Genomic DNA, 8973 nt, shown 5'->3' with positions numbered 1-8973 from the left:
TGAGGTCAGTTTAATGAAGAATTGGCTCATGAATCTCGGAAATATGTTGAAGTGGTGAGCCAAGAACTAACTGTGCAAAGAACTTTAGAGAAATTAATACTGTGCATTCTCCCCCGCCCCCCACATTGACAATTATAGCACGACCATGGATCTGTTTGGAGACATAGATGACATTTCTTCAGAGAGTGACGAGGACAATCTACTACCTACCCCAGGAGAACCTGTTGTAAGTAAAACCACTCATCTCAACCGATCCCACTATTCAAAGCTAAGGCGAGTTTCAGAGGCTGATGAGTCTCTCTCACGTTGACAGGGGACATGGATAACTGAACATCTGATGAGTGGGTGACTTTGTTAGCTGTATTGGGAATTTCTAGATATAAGAAAGCCCAGAAGGAACTGCTCAGAAGGAGGTTGATGCCAAGCTTTAGGGCCTGGACTGTGAGGAGGCATAATGTGAAACCTCTGATTTAAAGGTTTTCTTATTCGAACCTGTGTGGTGAAGCCTGGGCTATGTCATTGTTCTTCTCTGGTTTGAACAGTTGCTTTGAATTGATGGGCTGAATGATCTCACACTTCTTTTGCTGAGTATATCATGCAAAATAGATAAGTCGACAAAATAGATACCTTTTCTAGTAATGCAGGCAAACAGGCCTTGTTTCCTATGGGTTTTTTGTTTGTTCGTTTGTTTGTTTTGGCTTTGTGTGTGTAAAAAGGTGAGGTTTTAGGGAGAGGCATGGAAGGGTTGTTGACTGTTTTGTCCCTAAAGTGGTATCTAAATTTACTACCTGTCAAACCTGCATCTGCCTAGTATAGGAAAAGTAAACCTAGAACATTTCTTGTAGCTTTTCACGTTCTCATTTCTCTCTTAGGATGACTGTGGAGTGCCCCATGACCAGCAGGAGGAAGAGCCCATTTCTGAAACTACAATGGAAATAGAAATTCCCAGTATCAATTCTGATTTAGGAAATGAATTGTATTTTGTTAAACTACCCAAGTTTCTCAGCATAGAACCCAAGTAAGAGTACTAATTAAAAATTTTAAGATATTGAATAAAAATATGTAGAATGTAAATATTTTTTCTTATCATGAGTTGACTAAGCACAAAGATAGGAGATTTCTTACATAACTCTGAAAAAAATAAATTTAGGCTGTACTGTGTTAGAAAATGAATTTACTGGTGAGAGAGAACTTCAATGCTAATTATTTTTCTAGCATTTTGGTACTTTCTTTTAAATGAACAGATCACAACTGATGAATGTGTTTTTTCACTAGTATAAAGCTGAAAAATCATAAAATGAGAGTGAGAAAGTTTGCTAGAGAAATCACAGATTTTCAGTGCAAAAGCCATTGTGAATCTAGAAAAGAAAATGATTTTGGACAACAAAATAGTGTCAAGTATCATTCACTAAGGCACATGCATGCAAACTTTTGTGCAATTAAACATGACATGTTTTCTAAAAAAATATGTAAAGATAGACCATATGTCAGCTATACTTTAGAAGACATTTCATCAAGGAAGATTTTGAATTATTGGTCACATTTGGAGTTTATTTCATAAACATATTTCATATGTTTTAAGAACAAATTTTAAGAAAGTAATTTGCATACTTCTTTGAAGGTTTACATGAAGTTATTTGTCTACTCTGGCTTTTAGAAACATTGGTGTATGCTATAGAGATAATTAATTTATAGTATGAATCATATTCGTTATGGCTAATATGACATTAAATATGTCAAAATTAGCCAAATATGGCTAATATGACATTAAAAACAATTTTTAGACCTTTTGATCCTCAGTTTTATGAAGATGAATTTGAAGATGAGAAAGTGCTGGATGAGGAAGACAGAACCAGATTGAAATTAAAGGTACCCTCCTATGCGCTATTCCTTTTTTTCTTTTGATTTTTTCCTTTTATAAAGTAAAACACAGGGATGACAACTTGACACCTGAACTTATGAAAACGATCCTTTATGTTTCCTGTTCAATCAACAAATAGCTCTTTAGACTGAGGAATTAAACGTCTTTTCAGAATATTTTTAGGGGAGAAGATTTTTTTATCCCTGTAGAGTTGTCTTGCCTTACTTTTTTTTTTTTTGCAATTGTAATTTTTTGACAGAAGTAAAGATAAAAATTCTTGAAAATTGTTAACTACTTCATTATTATAAATAACAATGCAGCAAGGTATATGAAACTGCCTCTGTTTTATAGTGGGTTGATCCTAGCAACTTCTGACCATAGAAATGTCTCAGGCACTTTATGGATATTCTAATAATGCACAAAAAGAGACTTTGTTATTAGGTGGTTCCTCTCTAGACAGCCTAGGATGGCAAAATACTACTATCGCTCACACGAGGATGTTGTCTCTCTTAACAGGGTTTCCTATAAGCTTCTGCCAGGAGCCCCAGTGGTAGCACTGGGCAGGGTCAACTTTTATCTCACTTTTGTGACTTTGGAGTTCCCTGCTATATAGGTAGAGTAAATTTGGACTCAAAAACAGGGCAAAGCACAGGTCTCAGGTTTTAATTTGTTGTTAACTGGTTATTATTTTTTAAAAGTTTAAATGTCATGCCAAGGGTGTCCCTGTCTCATAGCCCTTCAAGTGGCACTATGAAACATAAAAATGTTTCATTAAAGAATTGTCAAAATTTAGGGCTGTGGCATTACCTAGGAAAACCAGAGGGAAATTGGAAGGGGGTTGAGGTCACACAGCTATGTTGGTAGGAGACTTTACAAGTGGACCCAAGATGTGATCAAAGCCACTTTATCTCCATTATCGATGTGATAATTGGGGCAGAAGTCTCAATTTTAATTGCTTACCCCGTGTCCCTTAGTGTGTCTGATAACACCTTGGCCTGCATCCTACTTAGCTTCTGTTTCCACTGCTATGAACGGGAGCTCAGAGAAGGTGTAAACAAAATATCTGGTTAGTTCAGCCAATATCTCCAGGTATTTGAAGGGTTTCAGTGTTGCAGGATCAGCTATTTTTTTGTAAGCTGATTCTATCACTGCCCATCAATTCATGGCACATGATCATAAATCGCTTGAGGAACAAAGAACATTTAGTGAGTTAAATTGGTTTTCTAATGCCTTTGTGTTCTGAACTAGGTAGAAAATACTATACGGTGGAGGGTTCGCCGGGATGAGGAAGGAAATAAAATTAAAGAAAGCAATGCTCGGATAGTCAAGTGGTCAGACGGAAGGTGAGCACAAAATGCCTGAAGAGTATGGACATACCCAGAGGGAGGTCTGGGATGAGTGATGCTTTCTGTGTAGGACCTTATTTTGGGGTAAACATGTTTTACTAAAGAATTGTCAAATTTTAGGGCTGTGGCATAACCTAGGAAAACCCGAGGGAAGTTGGTAGGGTTGAGGTCACACAGCTATGCTGGTGGGAGATTTTACAAGTGGACCCAAGATGTGATCAAAGCCATTTTATCTCCATTATCGGTGTGAAAGACTAAGGTTAGCTCCCATTGGTGAGGGTGCGATACTGGACATTAGAAATGGATATTTTTGAAAAATCGTTTGTTTTGCTAATGAGGAGGTAGAGATTGGGAAAATGAGAAAACAATTATATTTCAAGTTGAAAAGAGGATAGATTTCACCACTTTTTACTTTGAAGGGAGATAGGTTACTCACAGCACCCTTTCTGGTTTTCTTACGAGTTCGGTATGAGGACAGGATCCTGCAGGCCCACGCTATTTTAAGTAAAGCTAAAGGGATAGAATGGAAGCTGTAGGAGTCAGTAAATATCCACCCTAATACCTGAACTGTTTCTCATTTCCAGCATGTCCCTGCACTTAGGCAATGAAGTGTTTGATGTCTACAGAGCCCCACTGCAGGGCAATCACGACCACTTGTTTGTAAGAGAAGACACTGGTCTACAGGGACAAGCTGTCTTTAAATCCAAACTTACCTTTAGGTAACTATTCGAATGGACACGTGATGACTTGCAGTTAAGGAGCCACAAAGGGCCGACTCTCTTGATTGACATAATTTCATAGTCTGGTTTGGATACACTTTTATCATGTTTACTACAAGTTGATATTTCTTAGGGAGCCAGTTCACACTGTCAAAATTCACAGGAGACTATTTATTACCCAGAAGACTGCTGCATTAACCCACACTGATCAGTGCACTGGGCAAGAGGCCTAGCAGACTTGCCTTCAATTGCTCTGTGGTCCTTTCTCGTGAGAGAAGTTGCCCTGGGAAGCTAAGCCACCTCAGATGGTGTTGGCATGTGCCTGCGACAGAGAACAGACGTGACCTGCGGCGCTACACCCCTCCCCCGAGGCCGCTGGTTCCCTGGGCCAGCTGAGCTCACTCACTGCTCTGGCCCCTTCCCCACACCTCGCCTCCAAAGGACACAGGACTGTTGATCAGGAGTCGGCTTTCCTAGAGAGCTGGAGCACTTAAAAGATGAGGGTCCTTTGGGGGTCATGGAAGTATGCTAAAATCAGCGTGTGATCATGGTTTTACCACTTTGTAAATAAAAATTGTTTGACTGTGTACTTAAAATGAATGAATATTATGGTATGTGAATTATACTAAGTAAATGTTAGTTTTTTTCCCTCTTTTTTTTTTTTTTTTTTTTTGAGACAGAGTCTCGCTTTGTTGCCCAGGCTAGAGTGAGTGCCGTGGCATCAGCCTAGCTCAAAGCAACCTCAAACTCCTGGGCTCAAGTGATCCTCCTGCCTCAGCCCCCCAAGTGGCTGGGACTCCAGGCATGTGCCATCATGCCTGGCTAATTTTTTATATATATACATATATATATATTTTTTTAGTTGTCCAGCTAATTTCTTTCTATTTTTAGTAGAGACAAGGTCTGGATCTTTTTCAGGCTGGTCTTGAACTCCTGAGCTCAAACAATCCTCCTGTCTCAGCCTCCCAGAGTGCTAGGATTACAGACATGAGCCTGGCCTGTTAGTCTTTTTAAAAGTTGTAAGAGACAACCCTGAGGTTGTGTGTCTTGAGGAAGGGTCTCAATCTCACTGATTTCTGGTTCATCTACCTCACAGGGATGGTGAATCAATTCAGTGAAACAACACATAAAACGTCATGCCCAATTCAGCCTCGTAATGATCTCTTCTAGCATGGCATCCTGAAAGACGTGCAGTTCTGCGCTTGCCTTTTCTCATCACACCCCATGCCCCACTGTGGGATATATATATGCTCGGCACAAGTTCATTCCTTATGTCGCCTCTCTCTGTGGCCATGCTGTCTCCTTCAGGGACCCTCTCCCAAGGATCATCTTTCCTTCTCAAGTACTTAATTCAAAGCTGCCCTCCTTCCCACAGAAGGCATTTCCTGGAGTATTGTCCCCATGGGCTGTTAGGAGGCCCCTGCTGCTATGGTGGCCTGCCTCCTTGCTTTGAATCCCTTCTCGCTTTTTCCAGATGGAGGGACTCATCTTTAGTTCTCAAATGGTGTCCTCTGGCACCTGCACCCCCCTCTCTGAATGAGATGTCACATTCCTTCTCTCCTCCCCATGGTTGCAGTCTAGAGCAGTCTTTGTAAAAGCCTTGGACCTTACAACCCGGGAAGGTGGGGCAGAGGGAGGAGCTGCCCAGGGAGCCCGGAATGAAGGACTGTGGTCCCACCTCCTCGCTCTGCCGATGGGGAGGTCACCCTTATCCACAGGTGCTTTTGCTTTTGGTATGGTTGCCTCCACATGTTCTTAAACAGTGAGACATTTTTGTCCATTGCCTGCAGACCTCACTCTACCGACAGTGCTACCCACAGAAAGATGACCCTGCCACTTGCTAAGAGAAGTTCAAAGACACAGAAAATTAGGATCTTACCAATGGCTAGTTGCGATCCTGAATGCCCTCGCGCAGACATGGTGAAGGTACATTTGCTAAACTTTATCCTGGCATATTTTGGGTATTCAGGCCTGTGTTTTCCAGAATATTCATTTACCATTTCTTATTGCCACTGCTATTTTATTTCTTGTTTATCAGGGAACCAGCTTAACCTTCTAAGTGTGTAGTTAACCACAGTCATGAGAATGGCTGCTGGCGAGATTACAGCAAAGGACTCAGATGCTCTCCCTCTATGAGATTTTTTTCTTTAAAAACTTATAATGAAAAGGAGCCATCACGGGAGCCTGGGCAGGTCAGGTGTCCGGCTCAGGGATGGACAGAAATAGCCTCTGCTGCCCCAGGGCGTCAGTCCAGCCTGGCGGCTTCTCCCTGGGCAGTGAGTGGCCGCACAGAGGACAGGCAGCTCCCAAGGACACACCTGTGCCAGTTCTGATCGGGCTGGTCAGTGTGAGGAACCCCTTCTGCCTCCTCACCCTTGTCTTGCCTACACACCTTCAAACCGAACCACGCGATCCGTGTGTGTGGTATGACACAGGGGATGGCTGTTGTCCTGGACTGGGCATTACACGTTCTTTACGGCAAAAGTGGGTTCAAGTGGGCATGAAATTAGTTCCTTTTTTAAGTTGATGGGTTTATCTGCTTTACAGAAAGAAGAGCGCTGGAGGGCTTCCACCCACCTGGAGTCTCAGACAAGCCACCTTCTGGAGAAGCAGAACCAGCAGGGGCTGAGCGCCCCCTACCAGGACCCTGGCAGTGACGATGAGGAGGAGGAAGGCGAGGACACCTTCAGCCTGGCCGACATCAAAAACTATTACCAAGGGGAACCCCCAGGTGAGTCGGGTGTGGAGGTCACATCTCAACATTCGTGCTTTGCTCTGGTGAGTTCTTGCTCCTTGCTCTACTGTAATTTACTTAGGAAAACCGTACAAAAGTTTTTTTTGTTTGTTTGTTTTGCTTAGGACCACTCTCCTACAGAAAAGGTTAGCTGTGAAAATAAGGCACTCCCAAAATAAGATCAGTTACATAATTTATGTCCTTGTGGAGGAAAATGTGTAACAGACACTTCCCTGGCTTGCATTAATTAAGAACCCAATATCTAAGCTTCATACTTCTTTAAAATGATGTGTGCATGAAGCTTCTTAAGTATTTAAAAGTGATCAGATAACCTCCCTGAGAACAAAACCTCTCAAATCTAAGTCATCCCATCATGTCTGAAAGTGGCATTCACCTTTCCACTGAAACTTGTTGGCTCCTCCAGGAAAAATGTGCAGTGGGAAGTAACAATATTCAGCAAAGGAAAATTCAAGAATGAACAGGTCAACATCTCTGGAGGTCAATCCCAGGTCTAAAATTCCTTTCCTTTCAGAGGAACGAGCCAGAATCTCTTCCTCAGACAGTGATGAGGGAGCAGAAGAAGATAAGGCTCAAAGATTACTCAAAGCAAAGCAGCTCACCAGTGACGAGGTGAGACCAGATGTATTCAATTCCAGGGGTTTACCCTGGACCCAGGAGCCAACTCCTGGGAATGAGCGGGAGGGTAGACAAGTGTCTCCAGAATTCAGTGAGATGAATGCAGTAATAGGAGTAGGAGTGGCCCAGAGGAGGGTCCAATACCTGTGTGGGTCTTGGAAGGCAGCATGGAGGAGGAGACCTCTGTTGCGTGTTGAAGGATGAACAGAAGCCTGAAAGCACGCAGGCCAGGGTGGACCTCGCCAGTAGATGGAGAGGCCTGTGAGGAAAGGCACAGGGCCCGAGACAGCAAGTCTCGGCTAGAGAACTACAGACGGTTCAGTGTGGGCAGAGCAAGGGGTGCGTCATGTTCACTGCGTGGGGAACTGGGTATCTTCATTGTCTGGATATGACAGCTGAGAGTTAATTCATTTCCATGTTATCAAAGTATTTTTCCTTCTCTCCTTATAAGATCACAGGTACAAAGAAATTTCAAGTCTCAGTTATATGAGGGAAGCACTATGTGACTGCCCATAGGCCACATTCATTCATTCAGTGTTTTCTGAACACTTACACTTCATGGTTCTAGAGACAGATAGGAATAAACATTGCAGGCACATAAATGTTTAATTAAACATTGGTCACTTGTACGTTCATTTGTTTCTTTCTGTCTACGCAACACACATATACAGGTACAGTCGTCCCTCGGCATCTGCGGGGAAATGGTTCCAGGACCCTCCAGGACACTGAAATCCTTACATAAAACAGCACAGTATTTGCACATAACCTACATACATCCTCCCATATACTTCATTTTTTTGGATACAGAGTCTCGCTTTGTTGCCCAGGCTACAGCGAGTGCCATGGCGTCAGCCTAGCTCACAGCAACCTCAAACTCCTGTGCTTAAGCGATCCTCCTGTCTCAGCCTCCCGAGTAGCTGGGACTACAGGCATGCACCACCATGCCCGGCTAATTTTTTCTATATATATTATATATATTAGTTATATATAATTATATATATCATGTATATGATATATATAATTATATATGGTATATATATTAGTTATATATTATATATAGTATATATTATGTATATACTATATATATTATATATATATATTAGTTGGCCAATTAATTTCTTTCAATTTATAGTAGAGACAGGGTCTCACTCTTGCTCAGGCTGGTTTCGAACTCCTGACTTCGAGCAATCCACCCGCCTTAGCCTCCCAGAGTGCTAGGATTACAGGCGAGAGCCACCGTGCCCGGCCCTCCCGTATACTTTAATCTTTAGATGATTTATAATACCAAACACAATGTAAATGCTATGTAAATAGTTGTTATATACATTTTTTAACATCTGTATTATTTTTTGTTTTATTCAAAGATTTTTGATCCATGTCTGGTTGAATCCACAGATGCAGTTGCCCAAATGTACTGAACATTAAGATGGAGAAAATAAGTACTAAGGAAATAGGGGGACATATTTCAAGTAACTATGATAGGAATGCCAGTCAGTCTAGAATGCAAAGTGTCCCTCCGGCCCTGACCACTGCCCAGGGGAAACGCAGGTTCCAGTTGTCTGATCTCCTAGGAACAGTGTCTGTGAGGACTCAGGTCGGCTGCTCACGGGGGGTCAAGTTCTACCGTGAAGAGCTGGCTTCCCCAGTGTCAGCTGAAAACCACTTTAGAAAAAATTT

Source organism: Microcebus murinus, chromosome 6 (genome assembly GCF_040939455.1).
Source record: "Microcebus murinus isolate Inina chromosome 6, M.murinus_Inina_mat1.0, whole genome shotgun sequence".
In the NCBI taxonomy this organism is placed as follows: Eukaryota; Metazoa; Chordata; class Mammalia; order Primates; family Cheirogaleidae; genus Microcebus; species Microcebus murinus.
Note: the sequence above shows the minus strand (reverse complement) of the source record.